We start from the raw sequence: 22,168 nt of genomic DNA on the forward strand, positions 1-22,168 counted from the left end.
AGTGTGGCTTAAGAACCTTCTTTAATACTTACTATTACATGTTATAGGAGTTTGTCGTAGATCTTTATGGGGATAGATATTTTGATTTAGCAGTTTTAATATAGTCATTTTTAAGAAAAAATTATATTTTAATATAATATATTGGCATAATTACATCAAAATGGCTCCATTTTTTTTTAATTACCTGATAATATGCACAAAATATACCTCTGACCCTCACCCATTACAATGTCTCCTTTTTTTTTTTTTTTTGCGGTACTCAGGCCTCTCACTGCTGTGGCCTCTCCCGTTGCAGAGCACAGGCTCCGGACGCGCAGGCCCAGTGGCCGTGGCTCACGGGCCCAGCCGCTACGCGGCATGTGGGATCTTCCCGGACCGGGGCACGAGCCCAGGTCCCCTGCATCGGCCGGCGGACTCCCAACCACTGCGCCACCAGGGAAGCCCTCTTCATTTCCATGTCATTTTAGGAATTTTTATGAGTCTGTGTTAAATTTATAAACCAGAAAAATATGCTGTCTATATTTGATTGGGTTATGTGACCTTAGATATTTATCCTAAAACCATTATTTTTAAGTTTATTTATAGCACTCTATTTTACTGAAACAACAGAAAAATATTTAATTGAGAATTGACTATAGAGTTGACAGTTGGGTTTAATGGATCTTTTTATGAACCCACATTTTTTTCTCCTTTCTACTTCAGTGCCTAATATAGATTCAATCAAACAAAATTACCACAATTTGGAAGCTTACAAAAAGGAGAGTAATATGCCATCTAGATTTTCAAACAGAAAGTGAAATAAAATCCATTCGTATTCTGAAATTATTACTGGAAAGTAAATAAGTATGACCATCATAATGTTTATAAAGTAATTAGTGAATGTGATAGGCAAATCACTCAGGATATCAGGAATTGCTAGAAAATGAGCAAACATTATACTTAAAATGATTGAAGAGCTTTTCTGAATTAAGTTGTTGTAGTACACATATCTTCTGCTTATACGTAATTTGACTTGGGCAGTGTCAAACTACTACGTCCTCCCTTAACCCAACTTTGACCAATCCTCCTCCTTGATCCCTACCCAATTCCATGAAATTCATCCTCACACTTATTCCTAACCCACACTATTCTTTGTCCCTAACCATCTGTAACCCAACATCATCTTCAAGACTATGCCAGGGTCAGGAGAGAGTTTCAACAATGGGATGAGGCTAAGGGATTGGTTAAAATATTGGTTTTATGTTCTGGTTTCTGTGGCATCACATTTTGCTGTTGTTTTCTTATATTTCTTTGATAACTACTGTTCAGATTCCTTGGTCAGCTCATACTCCTTGACCTAATTTTCAACTAGGTGTTTTAAAAAAAGATAGTCCTAGGTGCTAGGTTCAAGTATACAAGTATTCACAAGGAGTAAAACAAGCAAGGATAAATTTAGACTGCCATGGCAAGCTCTCACATCCTTTCTCATCACATTAGGACATATGAGCCATATATACACACATATAAAATCTCTGAGAAATCTAAGTGATGTGCATGTGTGTTTTAGTTACTCAAATAAGAATGACAAAAAATCCTTATTTTATAGTCTAGTAGTGACATAACTTATGGGACATTTTCCATGGAGCCATGCTCACAGAACCATAGATATCAGGTTTGTTTATCTTAATCCATCCCAGGAAGACCATTTACCTAGGAAGACCAGGTAAATCCCCTAAAAGAATTACATACATAAGGACTCTCCAGTTAGTAAACACTACTAGTGTGCTTGCCAGGAAGTCTATTATTAGCATATTTACAATGAAATTTGATCAGGTTACCTTTCTTTTTTTCTTGTGTTCCCCAGTAAAGGGAGGGAATAGATTGCAGGCCTGCTGTTAACCCCGTTCTCCATGTCTACTTACTGCTGCTATAATGGTGAGCAAGTTGATCCAGCTCTCCATGCCTCAGTTTCCTCTTCTGCAAAGTACAGGTAATAATAATAATTTCCTCATAGTGTTGTTGTAATGATTAAATAATTAATACATGTAAGGTTTTAGAAGAATATTTGGTATTTGGTGAATGCCTTATAATAATAGATATCAGTATAGCTCCAGTTTAAATTTTTCTTCTTGGTTTCAGCCCCACACATTCAACTGCCTGCTTAACAATTTCACTTGGATATTTCATAGGGATTTCAAATTCACGTATAAACTGAGTTCATAATTTCTTCCCTCAGCCCCCAAGCCCACCACAGATTCTACCTTAAAAAAAATACTAGTTCTAGGGGCTTCCCTGGTGGCACAGTGGTTAAGAATCCTCCTGCCAGTGCAGGGGACATGGGTTCAAGCCCTCGTCCGGGAAGATCCCCCATGCCGCGGAGCAACTAAGCCCGTGCGCCACAACTACTGAGTCTGTGCTCTAGAGCCTGTGAGCCACAACTACTGAAGCCCGCGTGCCTAGAGCTCATGCTCTGCAGCAAGAAAAGCCACTGCTGTGAGAAGCCCATACACCACAATGAAGAGTAGCCCCCGCTCGCCACAACTAGAGGAAGCCCGCACACAGCAACAAAGACCCAGCACAGCCAAAAATAAATAAAAATTTAAAAAATAAATTTATTTATAAAAAGTACTAGTTCTATAGGAGAGTATATTACTCTCTTATTCATATAATAGCTCTTGAAAGAAACCTAGCAATCCTCCAAGACTTCTGCCTTTCTCATATACCTTGATACCCAATTTCTGTAGATGGTTACTGCCCAAATATGTCACTTCTTTGATTCCTTTGCCAACACCATTACAGTCTCCTTTAGTCTCTGATCTGAATGATTGTTAAGGTGTTCCAATTAGCTTTTCCAAATTCATTAATATACTCTATCCTTCCTCCACTGAAAGCACAAGTCAAATCATCTAATTATCCTACTAAAGTGGTCAGTGGGTGCCCGTCATTTCTAGGATAGAGACCAAAATCCTCAATGTAGATTCACACCCCTATATCATCCAGGCCTGCCCTCTTCATGAGACCCATTTGTCCCTGCTCTTGCCTCAATGTTTTATTTCAATCCATTAAATAATTTATTATTCTTCCTGCCTTAAGATCCTCACACATTCTGTTCCATATTTGGAAAGCTCTTGCCTACCCTTGACCCAGTTAAAAGTCCTCCTAATTCTTGTGAGCTCATAATGAGCATTAGTTCCTCAATAAACATTTCCTTGATTCCCAAGAGAGACCAGGTATTCCTATAATTTCCACACATAGCCTGCTTCACAATGAAAATTAAATAAAAATCAATAAATTGATCAAATTAATAAAATAAGTAAGAAAATTAAATAATAACTGTATTCCTAGGGTCTTCCTCAGTCTTTGACTCTTGCTTAAACAGTATTCTTTTTTTTCCCCTTGTACAATGCCCAAAATGGAATGGCTTGCTCTTGGTCATAGTAAAAATGTTTGTATGTGGAAAATCACATCGAAGTGTCTGCATCAAAATGCCATTGCTTTAATTGTTTCACACTATAAAAATATCTCAATATTACATACAGAAAATATATAGTTGTTTTGCAACGCAAACTCCTGGTCAAATATTTTTAACCTCTTAATTTCCGTCACTTATTTCTATCCTCCCCCAACTCCCTCCCTTCTGGCAACCACTTGTTTGTCCTCTGGATCTCTGAATCTGTTTCTGTTTTGTTATGTTTATTCATTTCTTTTGTTTTTTAAATTCCACTTATCAGTGAAATCTTAGAGTATTTATTTTCTCCACCTGACTTATTTCACAGCGTAATATACTCTAGGCCCATCCATGTTCTCACAAATGGCAAGGTTTAATTATTTTCTATGGTTTATATATATACCATTTTATATACATACCACACCCATCTGTTCATGGGCACTTAGGTTGCTTCCATAGTCTGATTATGGTAGATAATACTGCAGTGAACATAGGAGTGCATATATCTTTTCCAATTAGTGTTTTCATTTTCTTCAGATAAATACCCAGAAGTAGAATTGCTAGATCATATGATAGTTCTTTATTTAATTTCTTGAGTAATCTCCATACTGTTTTCCATGGTGGCTACACCATGGAACAGTGTACAAGAGTTCCAACCAACAGTGCACAAGAGTTCCCTTTTCTCCACATCCTAAACAACATTTATTATTTCTTGCTTTTTGTGAAGATAGTCATTCTGAAACGTGTGAGGTGATATCTCATTGTGGTGTTGATTTGATTTCCCTGATGATTAGTGATGTTGAGCACTGTTTCATATACTTGTTGGCCATTTGTATATCTTATTGGAAAAAATGTCTATTCAAGTCCTCTGCTCATTTTTTAATTGAGTTTATTGTGTTTTTGATGTTGAGTTGTATGAGTTCTTTGTATATTTTGGATATTAACCCCTTATCAGGTATATTGTTTGCAAATATCTTCTCCCATTCAGTAGGCAGCCTTTTTGTTTTGTTGATAGTTTCCTTCTCTGGCAAAAGCCTTTTCGTTTGATATAGTCTCATTTGTTTATTTTCTGCTTTTGTTTCCCTTTCCTGGGGAGATGTATCCAAAAATTTATTGCTAAGACTGATGATGTCATAGAGTGTACTGCCTATGCTTTCTTCTAGGAGTTTTTTGGTTTCAGGTCTTACATTTAAACCTCTAATCAATTTTGAATTTATTTTTGTATGTGGTGTGAGAAAGTAGTCTATTTTGATTCTTTAGCAAGTGACTGTCCCGCTTTCCAAACACAACTTATTGAAGGGGCTGTCTTTTCTCCATTGTATATTCTTGCTTCCTTTGTGGTAGATTAATTGATCATATAAGTGTGGGTTCATTTCTAAATTCTCAATTCGGATTCATTGATCTATGTACCTGTTTTTGTGCCAGTATCATACTGCTTTAATTATTGTAGCTTTGTAATATAGTTTGAAGCCAAGGCGTGCAATACCTCCAGCTTTGTTCTTCTTTCTCAAGATTGTTTTGTCTATTTGGGGTCTTTTGAATTTTCATAAAAATTTTAGTATTATTTGTTCTAGCACAGTGAAGAAATGCCATTGGTATTTTGACAGATGTTGCACTCCTGGCAAATTTTACAGGAAACATTGATCTTAGTAACTAAATTAGTTGATAGGAGATATATAAATATATTAGAATTCAGCTTCCCCAAAAGTTGGTTTGTTTTAGAAGAGTTGGTCTGAGCCACTGTTTCTTAATTTTAATAGATAGGATGATAAGTTATCTATAGTGGCTATTTATAGTTTAAAGTAGTAAAATAATCATCACTTTGGAGGATAACACTTATTTTTCTGTCAATATATCAGTAGGTCTTCAATCTTGATCCACCAAGTATGATTTCATGTCACTAGAATAAATGATTTTTTAAAAAGTGAAGATGAAAAAAAAAAAAGTGAAGATGGGATAAAAATAAAACCTTTAAAAACCAGTGCCTTATAACAACCTCAGTTTTCAAGTTGTCTATCAGCAACGATTCTGGCCCTCATAGTTTTAGTAAATTTTATATTCTGCATAAGAATCATTGCCCAATAACTTATTTTGAGGTTATACTGCTTGTTTAATCATTGTTTGCTGTCCAGAGTCAAAAAAATTCTAGCAGAAACACAAATTCAAACTGGAAACAATCTCATTTTGTTCCTAACAGATTTCTCCATGGGGTATTAATAATAGTCAATATTGGTCTATGTGCTTAAATTCTCCTTCCTTTTTAGTAGTGTACTGTCCTGAGAAACATAGATTAGTAGTTTTTTTTGAAAAGGAAACCATAATACAATTTAGAAGATATGTCCAAATAACTGCTAAATCCATAATATAGGAGAAATAAGAAAGATGTTCCTTTTTAAAATTGTAGCCTCTTACCTGCTTTATCAATTAAGATAATTGGCAGTGTTTAAACCTTTTTTTGTGCCAGTATCATACTGATCCATCTGCGTGACAAAAAAATCTTCACTGAACAATTTTTTAAAGTTGAGATTTATAATCAATTGTGGTATTATTACTCATATCAAATCAAAAGAAGCTTGGGTACCAATAAAGTTCTGGGCACATTTTCTTGATTATAAATCTGAAATACATGTACTTACCACTTTCCACAATTCATTTAAAGCTAAGAATCATACTTATTATTTTCTTCAGTCCACAAATCCCAGAGATTGGGTTATTCCACACATTAGTTCTCTTATTTCCTTCCAGAATTGTTTCTGAATTTTTCCAGATGACTTTCTGATAAGAAATAAATAACAAAGCAAACACTTGCTTATTTGTTAGAAAAGAGAAAATAACTGTAATTACCATGTGTATAAAGTAGTTAATCTCCTCTTGGGCAGTCTGTCTGTAAAATGAGGACACCCTAGTGTTTACTCTTAAACAGATAAAGCTATTTTGTGGTAGGTGGAAACAATGTGTTGGCAGCCAGTAATCTCCATGTACAAACCCAAATTTTTCAGAGTCCATGAATAACATTTTCAATGTTCTTGAACCAAAAATTTATCCATTTTTCAAAGTCTTCAATACCATCCCCAGATTCATTTTTCTTTGCTTCTCTAAGGAGTTTTCTGTTCCCTCTCCTTCTAAAGTGAATTCCCTAGGTGACCATTTTACAAAGGAGAATTTTACCTGCCACCATGAATTAAGTTCAAGGAGAACTGTGAAATAAATTACCAATCATTTATCAGACTGATAAAGCCACAGAATCAGCTAACTCAGTTCTCAGAAGACCCCACATTTTTCATTAATACCAATGCTGTGGGATAAGACACCAAAATGATTGATTAAATTTTTCATCCACTTTGCGTATGTAGACATTCTCAAGATTTTATCTTCTCAGGATAGAATTTCTTTTCCTTTCTTATGTAACTACATTGTGTACCCCTTTATGAGTACCTGCTTTTGAAAAACTGTATAGAATTTTTGGAAGTTTGGATTGCTATTTCAGGGTGTTCAATGTTGCCATTTTATGATAGTGAATACCCTCAGAAGTATACAATAAGTTTTTTGTTTGTTTGTTTGTTTTCCACTAATCTCCTTGAAGTGTCATATGATTTGAAAATATGCTGGTTTTTATTCAATGTATGAATTTACTAATTTTATTATTTAAAATTGTAGCTAAGTATCTTTTATAAATAAGAAATGCTTACCATAGTTGGGTAGTATTTTTTATATTTATCTAAAACAAACTAAACAAGCAGACCCCAGAAATCCACAATATACTAATCCCACATCATTGCAGGATTGAATAAATAAATAAATGAACAAATACAGCACTATTTAGGGATAAAACAAAAGGACTAAGTTACATGTAGACCAGGTACTATAAATGAGCACACTTCTCTGTGGGGTTTTTAGGTATGAGAAAGTCTGTTAACTCATATCTTTAACAGATAAAGTCTGTTAAAGATAAAACAGAATAACTATCATCAAGATGATTTGCTTAAACCTATGTCTTCAGGGAGATATAGAAATTCACTCCAAAACCATGAGGATAAGAACAGTACTGTGGAACTGTGGAACACTACTGTGGACAATGTTGTTTTTGCATTAAGACAATCAATTAATAATGACTCATGGTTACTAAGACAGATTTTATTTCTTTAATAGACATTTTAAAAATGTGATCCCAAAGCCAGCAGCATCATCAACACCTTGGAATTTCTTAGACATGCCAATTCTTGGACCTTGTATTAGTTTCTAGGGATGCCATAACAAAACTCCCATAAACTTGTTGGTTTAAACTACAGTAATTTATTTCCTCACAGTTCTGGGGGCTAGAAAGTCCAAGATAAAGGTGCCAGCAAATTCAGTCTCTGGAAGTTTCTCTTCCTGACTTCCAGACTGCCATCTTCTTGCTGTGTTCTCACACAGTCCAGAGAGTAATCTCTGGTGTCTCTTCCTCTTATTTTAATGTCAGCAGGCTTGCTGGATTAGGGTTTTATCACCTCCTCACAGAGCCTACCACCAAATGCAGTCACATTGGGAGTGAGGGCTTCAACAGATGAATTTCAAGGGGACACAAACATTCAGTTCATAACAGGCACCAACCCAAATGTAACAAGTCAGAAACACTGGGTTTAATAAGCCCTCCAGTAATTCTGATGCACACAAAAATGTGAGAGCCAATGCTAAGGGAGTGGTGTTCAACCCTAGTTACCCATTAGAACTACCTGAGGATTTTTTAAAACATACCAATACCTGGGGTTCACCCAACAACAATAAATTCAAACTATCTATGAGTGGATCTTCAGCACTGATATTTTTACAAGCTTCAAGAAAATTCTTATTTTCTGCCAAAGCAGCAAACCCCCATTCTAATCCCAAATTCTGTGTGTGTGTGTGTGTGTGTGAAGTTATCTATATTCACCACTGTATTGTCAATTGCTCTCCTGATTCTGCTTTCCTCAATCATCTTCCCCAAACCTCATTCTTCCTGATACTTGTTTTATCCTTCTCTTGCAATCTTCCTCCAATAACTCACAAATTATAACCCAATTTCTCCAGCCAAATTAAAAAAAAAAAAAAAACCTGTAAAGACATAGTCATAAAAGGTCTGGAAAAAATTTATTTTCTACTCTCTACTATAAAATCCAGGCTCATCAGTAGGCTTATTTTTCAAATATGAAACTGACTATAACTATTAAATCTTGCTTCTAAATTCCTCCTGCATAAAACATATCCCAGCAAATTTAGTATATCTTTGTAAATTATCTCATTAGGAGATAATACATGTTAAAGTATTTTCATTAGCTGTAAAGGACTGCATTAATGTAAGGTATCATTACTGTTAACTGGAATGTAAGTTCCTAGAAGACAGAGAATATGTTTATTTACCAGTGTAGTCTCAACACCTCAAAAAGCCCAGGGGTGTTCAGAGCTCAGTTAGTTTCTTTTTAATTACGTATTTCATTGATTTATTTAATTGTGAAATTAAAGTCAACACAAATAAGAATTTTGAAAACTTGACTTTAATAACTGAGTTACTGTGAAATAAGCATAAGATCATGTATAAATCATAACACCTAAGAGAGAAAATTAATAATAGAACATTTATAAAAGTTGATGACGTGATGTCAATAGTGATAATGATAATTGGAAGAATAAAAGATTTCTTAGGAAAACATTAAAAAAACTATTTTGAAAATACAACACTTGTTGCATGCCACTCAAATAAATAAAGATAACGAGGAATAAAAGGAGAAAAAGGAAGAGATGGAAAAAGGGGAAGGAGGAAAGGATTATAATTGGTGCAATCTCCCTATTATCTATGCTAAAAAAGTTGTATCTGAGAGTTCCTTTACCAATTACTTAAAAAAAAACAAGGCATATATATATATAATATATATTATATATATATATATTTACAGGCAAACAACAAGGTGTATATATATGTAATATTGTAATATATATGATAGTGTAATAATATATATGTTTCATACATATATATGTGTGTGTATATATATATTCCTCATCAATTGAAACATTGAAGTCAGGCTAATTGGGTATCAGATTCTATTTCTCTCTTTGATTTTGCTTTTCCATGTGACTTTGGGCAGGTTAAGTGACTCCTCTGAGACTTTTTTCTTGCTTTGGAGCTTAAATAAAGTCACACACATAAATTGCCTTGTAGAATACCTAGCATATAGTTCTCTTCCCTATTTTCCCCTGGAGATATTTATACCTGCATTTAAGTAAAGTTGTAGGTGTTGTTTTATTTAGAGGTATTCCAGCTCATTTGTGAAAGCAAAACTTAGAAAATAGAAACAACATTTTTAATCACATTTCTAATCAATTATTTTCATCAACTTTTGTCCTAAGGACTGATTCTATTTTCTGTTACTTTACTGATTGTTATTTCACACTGGTCTGAAGAAGAGACAGGTGTTTAAAAATTGAAATAATGATGAATTCTATATTGTTCATTTAATATTTCAGTAGTCAGAGCATCACCATTATCACCTGTTATTAGTAAAGAATTATGAAAAGCCTTGGTTCTCTCTCCATTTCCAGAATATTTGAATAAGCACTGCAATTCAGAGTAAAACAATGCCCCCGTTACATTTTACCAACAACCCCTCAACTTCCTCAAAAGCATTAGTACACTGAAAGACATGTTTTACTTACCTTGATGTGTAGTACAAGTTGTCTTGAATAAATCTTCATGAAGATCTTTTTGGAGGGAAAAAAACAACTTTAGGAAAGGTTATTTCTCATTATCAATGTAGAATGACTGGGACTATAGATGAGAAAGTGGTTATATAAATGAAAGGACATACCTAGACATACATAGGAAAATTCTGTAGTGATCTTCAGGAGCTTGTTTATGTCTGATTGCTATTTCAGCAGAAATCAAAAATACAACTGACCTTCCCTAACTTTCAGCAACATTTTGAGTGAAAACCATAAAGACTTACATAATGTACTTTGAAAAAATAAAAATATTTTCAACACATTCTAAATATCTCATTTTCATGACTATTAGTTGGATTTAGGAATATGATACTGTGGAAAGAAACTTACTTAGACTGGGAATATGGAGACTTAGTTTTATTATTGGCTCCACTCTCTAGTTTGTTGCATATTTCTGGGTCCAACTGACTCATCTATAAAGTGAGAAAATTGTACTATATGACCTCAAACAGCACTTTTAAAATTTAAGATACTGATATGCAGTAAGACTCATCAAAGTTTTCTCATATCCATGATCCTTAGTGTGCTTTTAAATCATTGATCATCACTTTGATATCTGAAGATATGTCAAAACTTACCATCAAGGGTATTCAAAGCCTGCATAGAGAATTATGAAAACACTCCGATGATAGCAATGCTATTTAATTTAAAATAAGCATGTGTATAGCTGATTCACTTTGCTTACAGTAGAAACTAACACAACATTGCAAAGCATCTATACTACAATAAAAATTAATTTAAAAAAATAATTTAAAAAATAAAATACGCCTGTGTTTTTGTATTACCCACAAAACTGAAAAAGAAATGAAAGTAATGATCCAAAGACTAAAGTTCATTTAGTTCTTCCTAAGGAAGGATTTCCATATGCATCTTATATGAAATGATAGGAAGAGAAATCAACCTTCTCCTTCCCCACCCCTCCTAAATGCCTCACAAAATGTCATTGTTTAATGTTTAATAAATTCTTTCAAGTTGATGGCAGAAGCCAAAATAATTAAGAAGGTCAACACAGAAGAAAACCCAGGAGGTCCACTAGAGGAAATAATTTTGAGGAACGAAAAGATTTAAATCTATCAAACATTAGGGATGCCACAGAAAAATTCCTTTAAAATATTAGATACTTCAGGGTCCTTCTTGACCAGTTTCCATTTTACTTTAAGTTTTAAGGGAAGGAGGGAAAAGTACATTTGTCTGGTGCAACAATTAAAAGGAGCGGATAATGTCTGTATATTACAACTAGCCCATAACTTACAAGGGATTTCTTACCAGGACAAAATTTAACTCATTTTTCCATAGTCTTGCAGCCAATTGAGCTGAGGAGAAGAGAATTGGAGGAGTAAGGAAGATTTCTCATAGAATTCCTGTGTTATCCTTAAATCCGTAGTCATACTTCTGAGTTAAGAACACAGATTCCATGACTAGTACTCTAGCCCTGAAAAAAATAGTTTACATTTCAGGCCATAACAAGGGGCTGGAATAAAGCATGTGCAGGAAAGAGAAATAGAGTGAGACTCTGGGGGGTGGGGGTGGGGGAGGGGAAGAAGTGACTAATGTACACTAATGCAAAAACTAATTATGTATACTTGAGCTAATGGAGTAAAACAGAGACAACTCCGAAAAGATGTATAATATTACTGAAAATTTAGCTAAGCTACTTGAAATGCAATTAACAGTCATTTCACTTCCCATGACCAGGTTTCTTTCATTATCTGAAACTTACTTCTTTTTGGAATAAGGTTAATATTTGTAGAAGTATTAGTACATTAAAGCATAACATTTGGGACTTCCTATGCATTAATATCTTTTAACCATCTCCAATTTGTTACTTGCCTTCATACCAGGCTAGTATAGAGAATAACTCAGAAAGTTTAAAACACACTAATAATCATCTTTGCACCCACAAAAATGAAACTAATAGAGTATTCACAATGATTGAATGCTTAATGACATAATTAGTGAATTGCCCTTCTCTCACCATCTTGTGAATGCACATAGAAATTTATTTTTTCTTGAAAGAAGTATATGGGTATTAGAAATAGTTTTTGAATTTTGATTATGATGATACTTATACATCTCTATTTGTCAAAAATCATTGAAAATCCAGAAAATGTGGATTTTATACTGTATGTATATTTTACCTCAATAAACTAGACTTTTTAAAAAACGCTCAGAACTTTAAATAAGTATATAGTAAACAAAAATTTTAATTTTTAAGTAACATTTAAAAAATCAATTTTGAATAGGTTATAGATGTTCATGAATCAAAATTCAAATAGTGTGAAAAAGTATATGATAAAATCTCTGTCCCAACTTTTTTCTCCACCCACCATATTTCTATCCTGAAGACAATTGCCCTTCTAGTTTCATGAATGTTCCTTTAGAGAAAGTATTCCTTATATATAGAACTGTATATATGTTCCATGCATGTACACTTGTATGTGTGTTGCATATGCACCCTAATTGGAGTACAGTTTGCACCTTGATTTTTGTACTTAATATATTTTGGAGATGACTCCATATCATTACACATAGATCTGACTCATTCTTTTTAATGGCTATTCCATTTTAACAATGTGCTATAAAAACATCTTTGTCCAGACTTTTGAGATTATTATTTAATATTTTGTTTCAATTTTTTGTTATTGAGACAGTACCAAAATGAATATAATAATAGATATTTGTATATATGTAGTATAAATTCCTAGAAGTGAAATTCTGTGTCAATGAATATGTGCATATTTAGTTTTAATAGATACTGCAACATTTCCCTTATGACTTGTACTATTTTACACTCCTGCCTGTAATTTTGATCACCTGTTTAGCCATATTTTTGCCAATAATAGAAGGTTATTAAGACTTTTTTGGCAATGTTATGCAAAAATGCCATAGTGTTATAGTGATAACTTGTATTTCTCTCAATGTAAGAACAAGCATATTTTCATATATTCAAAAAATAAAGTTTCTGGGTGATAAATAAAGTTTACTTTATATGGTAATTCATTTAGCTGAACATAATGCTTTAATTATTTATTTATAATTAGTGTTTTCAAAATTACATTTTCTAGCTTCATTTTCACCTTGGGTCTTGGGTGAAATTTAGATTCGGCCAGCCAAACGCACTTGGATATCATTGCTTGAAGACAGAAATTAGATAGAGGTCATATTTCTTCTATTTCTGCTTCTGCTTTTACTGCTGTCAAGTATGGTTATGGAGACATTGAAATTTTCTATGGCAGTCTTAGAAAAGTTCCCAGAAATCAGTCATATGCTTTAAAGGCAAGAAACAGAGTCCTCTTTTGGCCAATACCTCTTCCAGGTCCAATATATCTCTGCAGAAAATAATTACAGTCTCAGTGATCCCTCAGTGGAATGTTTTTCATTTTTAACTTATATAGTATCCTTATAGATCCTGGGATGATATCCTTCCCAACGTTTTCTAATCTATGACTGAGGTGAGATACTTGCCATCAAGATATTTTCAGGAATATTGTGTTGGGGGAAGGAACAGATACCAAGTTCTGAATAATTTTCCCTAGTTCTGAGTGAAGCTCCTTGAGGCCCAGGGTTGTATATTATGTGTGTGATCTATTTTAGCCTCTACTTCTCCCCAGCCAATGGAAGGCAATTTTTCTCCTTCACCTTGCCTCAATTACAGACCACTTCCCACAGAGATATGGCATGTCTGCATGTTTCCTCATTCAGCACTTCCTCCCCTGCTATTCTGTTAGCCAATGGTATTCAGAAAAATGTTCCAGGGCCAGCTTACACTGCTTGTATCTTTTGTTCCAAAGAAGGGGCTGTTAGTTTTAGCTCACAGGATAAGTCATTTATAACAGAGAGCTGTGCAAGGCTTGTTGAAAGCCACAACTGTAGGCATTTCTTCTGGTGTCTCCTAGTTTTTTTATTTTTTGGTTTTTCGTTTTTTTTTTTTTTGCGGTATGTGGGCCTCTCACTGTTGTGGTCTCTCCCGTTACGGAGCACAGGCTCCGGACGTGCAGGCTTAGCTGCCATGGCTCACGGGCCCAGCTGCTCCACGGAATATGGGATCCTCCCGGACCGGGGCATGAACCCGCGTCCCCTGCATCGGCAGGCAGACTCTCAACCACTGTGCCACCAGGGAAGCCCTGTGTCTCCTAGTTTTATTGAGAATATTATCCAATATTTCTGAGAGGACAAGGGACCATCACCACTTTACTCTTCAATCTTATTAACCCAAGTTTTCTTAACTTTCAAGAGTGTAAAGTATTTGCCTCATAAGCACATCAAGGAATAAAAGTAAATTTATTGTATGAGTAGTTAGGGTTAGAAAAGTGTTCTAGATCTATTTATTTTTGCTTTAGAGTTGGTAGAACATGACTCTCATAAAATAGGAAGAGATTTGGATTGCTGTGAATATATCTCTAGCCTTGTCAGGTTTATTTTGTCATCTTAAACCTACTATTTTTTCCTGTCCAATAAATGTACCCGAGGGTCCAGTGCACACAAAAATTTGTGGTAATAAAATTCATTGGTTTTCCCTTCAGCCATGTGAAAATAAAACCAGAAGATGGAAATGTGGAAGAGTGTCCTCACATGGAAGAAGGCCTCATGTTGGTACCCTAGTCTTGGACTTCCAGCCTCCAGAACTATGAGAAATAAATTTCTGTTATTTATAAGTGAAAAAAAAATGGCTTGTTATCCTGATTTTTATTCCCTTGGCCCTCCCTTTGATTTTTAAATCCATTATTGATTGCTAATACCAGTCTAACTGTATAAAAATTATTTATTAAAAATATATATGCCTGAGTTTCCCCCTAAGCCCAATGGATAAAAATCACGAGGAACATATCTTTAGCAAAATAGTTTAAGAAACTACTAAGGTGATTCTGATAGCTAGCCAGTTTTGAGAACCGCTGTGCCCTTAATTATAGAATCAGAAACCATCAGAAAATTCAAAGACCAACCTAAGAGCCTTTCAAATTAATTCAATTTTTGCACAATCAATAAGGCATAGCAGTTAAACTTGAAGGTCAAAAACAGTAGTTTGTCTCCAGATTCTCTGAACATGAATATAATTAATAAATTTAAACTGATGTTAACCTCTTTGGAAACACATATCATAAGAGCATTTCAGGCCCAGTGAATTTTATTTTATCTTTTTTAAAAGGCATAAGAATTTGGGATACTCTTTAACATCTGCTTTTAGCAGAGTGACAAAACCAGATGATAAGTTCCATCAAAAGAGAGAGATAACTTGTTATTCATAAAGGAGTAGGACATTTACTTACAGAAAAAAAGAAAACAAAATAAAAAGAAACCTGAAAAGAAAAGAAATTGGGAATGTCTACAATGTATTCAAGCATTTAGTCAATTATTTTGACAACATGTAGAAGAGAAAACTTAAGTGTTTTCATTTACCAGAGACCAAAAAAAAAACCCAAAAGTCAAAAGCACTGGTTATGTTTTGTGATTAAGTTTGCACTTGGAAATCATATAAAATCTAACACTAGGAAGAAATAATCCAGTGAGGGTGTCTGAGACCATATCATTCAACTAGAATTTGTTGTTACTATGCACTAAGAACTCTGTTTGACATTTCCTACATGTTATTTCATCCAACCCTTATAAAAACCCTGTGAGTTAAGTGTCATCTCCATTCTACAGATGATGGAATGGAGAATCAGTGGTAAGTTACTTACTCAAAGACACATGACTAAAAAGAAACAAAGGACCACACTTGGACCCCATGCAACAAATTTAGTGCCTTTTTTTTGCTACAACACAATTGCCTATTTTATTATATGTGTTGTCCTCTATTAACCTGTTCCCTCTTCTGCAATTTCCCCTTTGCTTATTTCTCTGGCATCTCCAATCTCCTTATTCCTTCTTTGTCACATGTTTCTCTAACTGGTAATACCACTTCATCTTATTGTCAATCACCAAATATGTGCAACCTCCTTGGAGTCTTAGTGTAATCCGAGTAATATGTGAGGATGGAGACAAGGCTGGTTTGCAGAATCTTAAGAAAATAAATCAGCTTCATGATGCCTGCTGGTATAAAGAAAACAGGGAATGTGATGTTTAAAGTCAATTCAAAGATGCAAGCATACACAAAATTTACATAAATGTTAAGACTCTCTTCCTCCTTTCACAATATAATCTAGAGTTACGTCTACCTGCCTTCTACATTGTGAAAAGTACACACTATAATTAAAAAGTAAGATCATTTCAGGAGAGATAGGAAAAACAAGATTATGTATGGGAACACTGACCTCAAGTGGAAAAGTCTTGCCATCAAGGGCCACATTCACTGATCTCATTTAATTAATTTTTCTTACAAGTACTTCATACTTTTTGTGAAAAAAAGTAGACACTCACTAACATTGAGGGGGAAGAAAAGGTTTACCTGGATGCAGACATTCTTGAAATATAAGTCACCATGCGTTGGCCTCTCCATTGTCTAACAGCCATGAATAGAACATAAATTCATGGCTCACATTCACCCTGTAAATAATGACAGACCCTTAATGACTGTGTGAAGCTGGCTTCCATCCTGAAAGATTTGTTTGTACACCTATATGATTGTTAAATATGTTGACTATGACCTCAGAATAAATCATAAGAATCCAAAATTAACCTAACTATATAAAAAGGTAAGCAGGATCATAGTAAATGCTTAATTAACTCATTAACAAACAAAAATGAGATAGAGATATAGTTCAAATGAGTTTGAGGTATACACTATAAAATTTTCCCAGTTTTACATCTGTGCATCATTATTTTTAAACTAATTAAGAGTGCAAAGGAGGAATATGGATCTTACTTTTAGATAGAACAGAAAGCAAATCCTGAGTCTATGATCTTGATAAGCTATTTTAAATCTGCCTCCTCAAAAGTAATGTTAGCATTATTTTAATATCTATATTACAAACTCTTTCTAAAAGTTAAGTGAAAAAAAAGAGCCCAGTTACAACTCATACATGCAAGAGTAAATGTTAACTATTGTCCTTTTAAAAAAACACATTGGGAAGATAAAGGGCTTTAGAGTTTTATGTCCATATGTATTTACAACAGAGTGACTTTGGATTTTTGTTTATGTTGACCATAGTACAAAGAAATAGAGCATCAATGGCAGTCAAATATATTTCCATTTCCCCTACAAGGAGGCTAAGTACTTGTTTAAAATATTTTTCCTTTGGTAATTTGAATCCAAGTGTCAAAAATTAAGTCAAACATGTCAGAAATAATTCATTGTTTACTTTTATTTTTATGTGCCATTTGAAGAATGGAAACAGGCACTTCATACATTATCAAAGTGGCACTGATACTTTTTCACATTACTTATTTGAGAAACAAGAATTTCTGGAAGGAACTCAATTTCAAACGTGGAGCAATGCTAAGTCTTTCCATAAAACAACAAATCTTCAACTAGACATTGTACAGATCATCTTCTATATCATTAATTTATATCATACTGTATATAGCAATTTGACACCTTCATTTGCACCAACCCCTATAACAAGATTCTATCTAAGATATAGTCCAAAGGCAATAGCAATTACAGAAGTGATTGAATGTAATATTTATAAGGCTTTAATTTTGAAACATGATGGGTTCTAAGCTCATATGTACCAATAGAAATTCTAGGGTTGAGTCACCTCCTACTAAACTCTTTTTACTACCATCCCATAAATGACTCTGTTAGCACTTTATTCTACAATTGCTATATTAATTCCCAACAAAACACTACACTATCCTTACCAGCTACCACTCTCAATATTATCTATATTATCACAACCCTCTACACTGCCTGTCTTTATCACTTCTTTTTTATTCTTCCTTCAGAATTCCTTTGTTTCTGACATGTTTTACAGAACTAAATAGTAAAAGTGATATTTATTTCTTTCTATTGGTACTTCATGAATATTCCCACTATTTTTCTTAATTTCTGAAGCCTGCCATAGATTTTATATTTCATCCTCTCAAGCAAATTAGAGTATCTGTACCTAAGAATAGATTCACAGAGGAGTTATTTGTATGATACTTTATTTCAGATTTAAACATGATCTAGGTTTTCATCCATTTTATGTTTCAGTTGATTGCATGCTTTGGCATGAGGTTGGCAGTGAGAAGGAAAATGTTTTTCCAACAATTTGGCTTTCCTGGCTAGATATCCAGGTGTTTCTTTTTATTCTTTTATAGCTAACTGATGCAATAGCGAGGACATTTAATCTGTCATCATGTTCACAAAGAGATTGCCCATGGCTGAAGTTTCAATCAAATATATGAAAGCTTCTTCCCATCTGTGAGATGATCAGGTAACACTGCATAGGCTTTTAGGTTTCTTCATTCCCTAGCATTATATGGACCTCTTTATATAACAAAAGGAACTCAGTATATATTCAATGATTATGAATCTGAATATAGTTTTCACTCACTGAAAGACTTTCCTCTTTTAAAATCCAAAAGATTTACCTTATCAAGAATCTGGTAACTTCAGGAATTTTATATTAGGATTTGAGCAAAAGGAAATAGCTACTTACAAAAATCTAATGATTCTCTTGGAGTTTGGAGTGTTTTTAATACTTCTTGCTTACAGGTTCTATATAATGAAGAAAACATGCACAATTAATAAAAGGGTGATTAAAGTAAGCATCCCAAAACTCTATGGTAAAATTGGATAGGACAATGTAGCTTGGACTTAAAGTCTTACTGTTGCCTTCCACATAACTGAATTGAAGACAAAGATACTCAGAGCAAACGACTAGTCTCAATCACAGGTAAAAAAAAAGCAAGAGCTATTCCCATCACATCCCACTTCTACCATTTCTAAGAGACTTTATTAAGAAACGTCTGAACTTGGAAGTCCAGAGTTCTTCATACAGATCCTTGAGGGGAAAATAATACTACTCATTATTAAGGAGATGGCTTAATTAGATAATTTCACTTGGTGGAGAAAATAAATAGGCTCTGAATTAGTGCTCACTGTTAAAAATATACGTTGAGACAAGAAGAAACTAATACAAATTCCTTTAAGGAGACATCTCTTTTTTGTGTGGTTCCTCCACCATAAGTATATGGAAATAAAGGAATGCCTGATGGAAATCAACAGCATCATACTTTGTTATCTCTTCAGGCTTTCCTGTGAGAAAACAGTAAAAACTAACATGATGTTTAATATCTCTGAGAATTCTTTCAGTGAAAGGTTTTTTAACTCATCATTTTTTACTTTATCTGAATCAGGATCATGGAACAAAAATGATATGGAAGATAAAAAATTTCTGGATCTTAATGCTGATTCAATAAATTCCAGCAATGCAAATACTCTATATCAAGCAGAAAAATAATATTATTTCAATCAGAATCATGGAAACTAGAGCTTATTTCTTATTCTTTAGAATTATATAGTCCTCTTCTTTAAGCAAAGAAAGAATTGCCAAGATGTCAGAGGAGAACAAGGATGTGGAGTCCATCTCTCCCCAAAGACAAATCAAGAATACATCTACAAGTGGAAGAATTCTCACAGAGCACCTGTTGAACATTATTAGAGGAACTCTGACACCTAAAGGACAAGAAAGATCCCCACACACCTGGGTAGGATGAAAGAAAGAAAAAGGGAAAAGGAAGAAGAGAGGAAGCAGGATGGGACGTATGCCCCTGGCAGGGACCTGAAGATGAGGAGAGGTTTCAACATCTGGGGAAATCCCCACACCAATGGGAAGATCAGCTGCAACAGAAGGGGAGCTTCAGGGGCTCAGAGGAGAGCCCAGAAACTGGTCTGTGGCAGTCAGGACAGAATGAGACCTACACAGACGGTCCATGCCACAGCAATGTGCAGCCAGCCTGAAGCAGGTGTCCACTGGTGCACATGGGCCTGGGTGCTGGAATGTGGAGTTTGGAGAGCAGACCCAGGGAGGGGACAGCTGTTGGCTGTGAGGAGACAGCCTGAGGGGACAGGAGTGAGGAGCTCCACAACCAGGAATACTCAGAGGGCAAGCCCAGACCCCACCACAGAAGCAAAGCACCATTGTTGAGTGACATGCAAAGGGCTGGCCACCATTTCGGCCTCTCTCCTCACGCGCCAGCCCCTGCCTCCACAGGAACTAGGGAGGACTCCCACCAGAGCCAGCTAGGGTGCCCCTGACATCGCCTCTTCTGCCCCACCCAAACCTGGGCAATATGCTTGCCCTGATAGCCACCTGATGAGCTTGCACACTGCAAACTCTACCCCAGCACTCTCACACTTGGGTGGCCCACTGACACCAATCACCTCCTGAAGGAGTTACACGTTTCAATCTCTAGGCCAGCACCCTCCCGCCTGGATGGACTGCTCACCCTGGATGCTGCCTCAGCTCCTTCCTGCATGATGGGCTCATGTGCTCCTGCAACATCTAGAGGAGACTCTGGCATGAAGGACAAAGGCAGAGGGTGGATGTGGAAACCACAGCTGAGCACCAGGGGTCATGTGACTAAGGAAGAAGAGCTGAAATCTCTCCTCACAGCTGCACAGACCACGGAGTTACATCTCTGCTGGCACCTTCCTAAATTCAGTGCCTGTGAAATATCTGAAAGGACAACATGTGCTCCTGCAACTGAGATGGGACTGGCTTTAGCAGCTCTGGGCTCTGTGGGCGTACACATGTAGGGGTTGGGCCAGGCCAGAGTCTGAGTTGCCTCCATAGCTCACACAGTGGGTTCATGTGCATGACTACTGCAGTCCTGGGACCTGAACTCAGAGGACCTGCACTGGTGACATGGTAAAATAAAATAAAATAAAATAAAAATGCCTGAGAGTTGCCAGGGCCAATTGCTGGCATATTCATAGTTGAGGTGGGACCAAGAGCAGTGCCAACAACAGTGTACTTTGTGAGCCCACACAACAGGTGAAAGATGACACAACAGAGCACATTCACAGGTGAACAGCTGCAGTGGAGGAATACTCAGTGGCTTCTCTCCCAGTGGGAGTGCTCCAATCCTACCTACCTCACACCACAGATCAGGAACACAGCTAAGAAACAGATCTGGGGATTTCTACTCCAACAACTAGGAAGAAGACCCCACCCCTGACAGAGCAAAGGGGAGGCCCTGCTCAATTTCCAGGGCAGGCTCTTATCACCACAACACCAGTCAAACCCCTTATCAAGAGGATAATGGCACAAGCCTCTGGACCAATCTCATCCACCAGGGAGCAGACAGCAGAAGCAAGAGGAACAATTATTGTGCAGCCTGTGGCAAGGAGACCACAAACATGGTAAGTTCAACAAAATGAGAAAACAAAGAAATATGTTGTAGATGAAGGAACAAGATAAAAACCTACAAGAACAACTAAATGAAGAGGAGGCAGGCAATATACCTGAAAAATAATTCAGAGTAATGATAGTAAAGATGATCAAAAATCTCGGAATAAGAATGGAGGCACAGATCTAGAAGACACAAGAAGGGTTTAACAAAGACCTAGAAGAACTAAAGAACAAACAAACAGAGATGAACAATACAATAACTGAAATGAAAAATACACTGAAGGAATCAACAGCAGAATAACTGAAGCAGAAGAATGGATAAGTGACCTAGAAGACAGGATGGTGGAAATCTCTGCTGAAGCACAGAATAAAGAAAAAAGAGTGAAAAGAAATGAGGACAGTCTCAGAGATCTCTGGGACAACATTAAATGCACAAACATTCAAATTATAGGGGTCCCAGAAGAAGAAGAAACAAAGAAAGGGCCTGAGAAAATATTTGAGAGATTATAGTCAAAAACTTCCCTAATATGGGAAGGAAATAGTCACCCAAGTCCAGGAAGTACAGAGAGTCCCATACAGGATAAACTCAAGGAGGAACATGCCAAGACACATATTAATCAAAGTAATAAAAATCTTAAATACAAAGAAAAATATTTAAAGCAACTGGGGAAAAATAACAAACAAGGGAATCCCCATAAGGTTATCAGCTGATTTTTCAGCAGAAACTCTGCAGGTCAGAAGAGAGTGGCATGATATATTTAAAGTGATGAAAGGGAAAAAACTACAACCA

At 35.5% G+C, this 22,168-nt stretch overlaps 1 long non-coding RNA gene across 1 annotated transcript; it reads right to left on the minus strand.

Moving 5' to 3' along the window:
* Window positions 1-5,935: 5,935 nt before the first annotated feature.
* On the minus strand, window positions 5,936-20,546 carry LOC117202114 (uncharacterized). The gene is made up of 5 exons (XR_004484301.2): window positions 20,474-20,546; window positions 18,682-18,740; window positions 16,545-16,642; window positions 10,094-10,138; window positions 5,936-6,202 (listed from the first exon to the last, which is right to left on the minus strand). It is a non-coding gene; the product is annotated as an uncharacterized LOC117202114 (long non-coding RNA).
* Between the last annotated feature and the right edge of the window lie 1,622 nt (window positions 20,547-22,168).

This window comes from Orcinus orca, chromosome 19 (genome assembly GCF_937001465.1).
Source record: "Orcinus orca chromosome 19, mOrcOrc1.1, whole genome shotgun sequence".
NCBI classification, from domain to species: Eukaryota; Metazoa; Chordata; class Mammalia; order Artiodactyla; family Delphinidae; genus Orcinus; species Orcinus orca.